This window comes from Schistocerca nitens, chromosome 7, assembly GCF_023898315.1.
Source record: "Schistocerca nitens isolate TAMUIC-IGC-003100 chromosome 7, iqSchNite1.1, whole genome shotgun sequence".
Taxonomy (NCBI): domain Eukaryota; kingdom Metazoa; phylum Arthropoda; class Insecta; order Orthoptera; family Acrididae; genus Schistocerca; species Schistocerca nitens.
In genome coordinates this window covers 83,205,248-83,210,229 of record NC_064620.1, presented here as the reverse complement: position 1 = coordinate 83,210,229, position 4,982 = coordinate 83,205,248, and the positions used below count along the sequence as shown (strand labels likewise).

The 4,982-nt window shown below is 46.2% G+C and overlaps 1 non-coding gene across 1 annotated transcript; it reads left to right on the top strand.

Annotated features, from left to right (window-relative positions):
* Positions 1–4,517: 4,517 nt before the first annotated feature.
* Trnas-gga (transfer RNA serine (anticodon GGA)) lies at positions 4,518–4,601 on the top strand. The gene is given in 2 exon segments: positions 4,518–4,557; positions 4,567–4,601. It is a non-coding gene; the product is annotated as a tRNA-Ser (tRNA).
* Positions 4,602–4,982: the final 381 nt, after the last annotated feature.

Below are 4,982 nucleotides of genomic sequence, written 5' to 3'. Positions count from 1 at the left end.
GCTGTCGCGGCATGCTACCAGTGTTAAAGACTGCGACGGAGCTCCGTATGCCACGGCAAACTGGCTGACACTGACGGCGGCGGTGCAAAAATGCTGCGCAGCTAGCGCCATTCGACGGCCAACACCGCGGTTCCTGGTGTGTCCGCTGTGCCGTGCGTGTGATCATTGCTTGTACAGCCCTCTCGCAGTGTCCGGAGCAAGTATGGTGGGTCTGACACACCGGTGTCAATGTGTTCTTTTTTCCATTTCCAGGAGTGTATGTCGTTCATTGTGTCCTGCTTTCATTTATTTGTGAGATGTGAGCGTTTAATGTTACTTGTGTGAGAGGAACACGCAAGAAATTACCTTCAGAACTGTGGTACACCTTTACGAGATGAGTAACTGAATTATATTTTACATTTAACTCAGCTGTATTGTTTAAGGATACTATAGCCATAAGACTTCTTGTATTAAACATCTTGTATTAAACAATACGCAACCGGTATCGTTTTTATTACGTCATCATCGCACAGTCCCGTTCGTTGATTCGGGGAAAGGGACCAAACAGCGTGATCATCGGTTCCGTCGGATTAGCGAAGGATGGGGAAGTCGGCCGTGCCCTTTCAAAGGAAATATCTTGGCACTTTCAAAGTAAACATCTTGGCATTTGCCCGAAGCGATTTAGGGAAATCACGGAAAACCTAAATCACGATGGCCGGACGCAGGTTTGAACCATCAACCTCCCGAATGCGAGTCCATTGACACACTACCGACCAACTCGTTGTCTTCAGTACTGACCGGTCAGAAAGTTAGGAGGAAAATAATAATAACTGTTTCTCTTCAGTTTCCAGAGTGAAATGGCTGAGAATAGAGGGAAAATGAAAGGAAAATGGACTGAAGATAATACACTACTGGCCATTAAAATTGCTACACCAAGAAGAAATGCAGATGATAAACGGGTATTCATTGGACAAATATATTATACTAGAACTCACATTTGATTACATTTTCACGCAATTTGAATGCATAGTTCCTGAGAAATCAGTACCCACAACAACCACCTCTGGCCGTAATAACGGCCTCGATACGCCTGGGCATTGAGTCAAACAGAGCTTGGATGCCGTGTACAGGTACAGCTGCACATGCAGCGTCAACACGATACCACGGTTCATCAAGAGTAGTGACTGGCGTATTGTGACGAGCCAGTTGCTCGGACACCATTGACCAGACGTTTCGAATTGGTGAGAGATCTGGAGAATGTGCTGGCCAGGGCAGCAGTCGAACATTTTCTGTATCCAGAAAGACCCGTACAGGACCTGCAACATGCGGTCGTGCATTATCCTGCTGAAATGTAGGGTTTCGCAGGGATTGAATGGAGGGTAGAGCCACAGGTCGCAACACATCTGAAATGTAACGTCCACTGTTCAAAGTGCCGTTAATGCTAACAAGAGGTGACCGAGACGTGTAACCAATGGCACCCCATAACATCACGCCGGGTGATACGCCAGTTTAGCGATGAAGAATACATGCTTCCAATGTGCGTTCACCGCGATGTCGTCAAACACGGATGCGACCATCATGATGTAAACAGAACCTGTATTCATCCGAAAAAAGACGTTTTGCCATTCGTGCACCAGGATCGTCGTTGAGTACACCATCGCAGGCGCTCCTGACTGTGTTGCAGCGTCAAGGGTAGCCGCAGCCATGATCGCCGAGCTGATAGTCCACGCTCCTGCAAACGCCGTCGAACTGTTCGTGCAGATGGTTGTTGTCTTTCAAACGTCCCCATCTGTTGACTCAGGGATTGAGACGTGGCTGTACGATCCGTTACAGCCGTGCGAATAAGATGCCTGTCACCTCGACTGCTAGTGATACGAGGTCGTTGGGATCGAGCACGGCGTTCCGTATTACCCTATTGAACCCACCGACTCCGACGGCTACAATCCCACCTTTATCAAAGTCGGAAACGTGATGGTATGCATTTCTCCTCCTTACACGAGGCATCAGAACAACGTTTCACCAGGCAACGCCGTTCAACTGCTGTTTGTGTATGAGAAATCGGTTGGAAACTTTCCTCATGTTCGCACGTTGTAGGTGTCGCCACCGGCGCCAACCTTGTGTGAATGTTCTGAAAAGCAAATCATTTGCATATCATAGCGTCTTCTTCCTGTCGGTTAAATTTCGCGTTTGTAGCACGTCATCTTCGTGGTTTAACAGTTTTAATGGCCAGTAGTGTATGAGGATTGCAATAAATGAAGTAATATTGGGGAAATGACAGCAAGACAGGCATCTGAGTCTCTTCCTGTCAGGAGGAGGACTTGCGGTGATCGAATAAAAGACAGAGAGCAGAGAAAAGGGATCCAGAAGGAGACTTGAAGTCAGATTAAGCGCTCAATGCGCTCAATAGAGAAACGTCAGATGCATCTAATAGAAGCAGACAAGTAAATAGCTCAAATAGTGATGCAGCAAATAGGATGCGTCAAAAGAAGCTTGAATTTGGCGGGGACACACTAACTACGGACCACAGCACAATATGCGTAATATGCTGTGAATCGTTTGAAGAAGGATGGGTACAATGTGGTAAATGTAGAGGGTGGGCACATGCTGGTTGTGTAGACCAAGAAAGTATATTGTACGAGGGTCACTCCAAAAGAAATGCACATTATTTTTTTATTAAATCCATCTTTTATTCTACATGTTTGAAAGTTTTACAGTGTGTAGATACATCCTATAGGAACAATATTTTCATTTCTCCACATAATTTCCATCCCTCTCAAGTGCCTTACGCCGTCTTGGAACCGGCGCCTGTATATCCGCACGCTAAAATTCTGGACCAACCTGTTGGAGCCACTGTTTGGCAGCGTGCACAAGGGAGTCATCATCCTCAAACCTTGTTCCATAAAGAGAGACTTTCAGTTTCCCAAAGAAATTATAGTCACATGGAGCCAGGTCAGGACTGTAAGGCGGGTGTTTCAGTGTTGTCCATCCGTGTTTTGTGATCGCTTTCATGGTTTTTTGACTGACATTTAGCCGTGCAGTGTCGTGCAACAGCAAAACATCCTGCTTTTGCCGACGTGGTCGAACACGACTCAGTCGAGCTTGAAGTTTCTTCAGTGTCTTCACATATGCATCAGAATTTATGATGGTTCCACTTGGAATGATGTCCACAAGCAAGAGTCCTTCGGAATCGAAAAACACCGTAGCCATAACTTTTTCAGCAGAATGTGTGTTTTTGGAATTTTTTTCTTGGGTGAATTTGCATGATGCCACTCTATTGATTGCCTCTTCGTCTCTGATGAAAAATGATGGAGCCATGTTTCATCACCTGTCACAATTCTTCCAAGAAATTCATCTCCAACATTCTCGCACTGTTCCAGAAATTCGCTGCATACCGTTTTTCTTGTTTCTTTGTGAGCCACTGTCAACATCCTGGGAACCCATCTGGCACAAACCTTTTTTAATGCCAACACTTTCAGTATTCTGCGTCTGTCATCACTCACCAATTCGTTAACTCTCTGCACATTGTCTGTGGTGTGTGCAGTACGAAGCCTGCCGTTGCGAGGACAATCCTCAATATTGCCCTGCCCGCTTTCATCACGTAACCTGCATGCCCACCGAGTGACTGTACTGCGATTGACAGCAGCATCTCCGTACACCTTTTTCAACCCCTCGTGGATGTTTCCCACTGTCTCATTTTCGCAGCGCAGGAATTCTATGACAGCACATTGCTTCTGACTTACGTCAAGTGTAGCAGCCATCTTGAAGGCACGCTGTGACGGCGCCACTCACGGGAACAGGTTGAACTAAGTTTGAATACAAGCGGGAAGGACGTATCTACACACTGTAAAACTTGCACGCATGAAGAATGAAAACAGTTTTTTTACAAAAATAGTTTGCATTTCTTTTGGAATGGCCCTCGTACTTTATTAATGATCATTGCAGCATGTGAACAGTGGTTTTTTCAATTAGTGAGTTTTGTTCATACAACAATGTGTTTTGTGGTTTTATTTAACTGTGTAATGCTAGTTATCAATAAATCCTGAAAACCTTCTTATAGAGATTCTGGTCGGTAGTGGAAGACAATTTTTGCGCTGACTGAAAAACCACTCGTTTTTACTTCTGCATGACCTCTCACTTTTGTAAAACTTCCGGGAAATTGTACATGTACGAGGGTTGCCCAGAAAGTGATCCACCGAATTTTTATCTCAGTCGAAAACAATGCTACGAATGCGATACTTTACGTATGTATTCTTTGAAGAAGTCTCGTGAGCAAGAACGCCAAGTTTCCGTCACTTCCGACAGATAGCGTAGTTGCAGGACAGTTTCATAATGGTGTCTGTAGGGGATGTCCGTTATAAGCAACGTGCCGTCATTGAATTTCTCACTGCTGAGAAAGAAACTGTGGGGAATGTTCACAAACGCTTGTGCAAAGTCTGAATCTTCAGCTGTCGACAGAAATACAGTTAGTCGCTAGGCACAGAGGGTGAGGTCATCAGAAGGCGGTTCGGCGGAGCTCCTCGATTTGCAGCTGTCGGCCGGCCTGAGTGGCCGAGCGGTTAAAGGCGCTACAGTCTGGAACCGCACGACCGCTACGGTCGCAGGTTCGAATCCTGCCTCGGGCATGGATGTGTGTGATGTCCTTAGGTTAGTTAGGTTTAAGTAGTTCTAAGTTCTAGGGGACTGATAACCACAGCAGTTGAGTCCCATAGTGCTCAGAGCCATTTGAACCATTTTTGCAGCTGTCGGGGAGACCATCCACGGCCTACAGCCCTGACCTAGCCCCCTCGGATTTCCACTTATTTGGGCCATTAAGGGATGCCATTCGTGGAAGACATTTTGAGGACGATGAGGAGGTGATTCACACAGTGAAGCACTGGCTCCGCCACCAGGACAAGGACTGGTACCTACAGGGCATACACACCCCTGTTACGGGCTGGATGATGATAATGATGATGATGTTTGGATTGTGGGACGCCCAACTGCGCATTTATCAGCACCCGTAA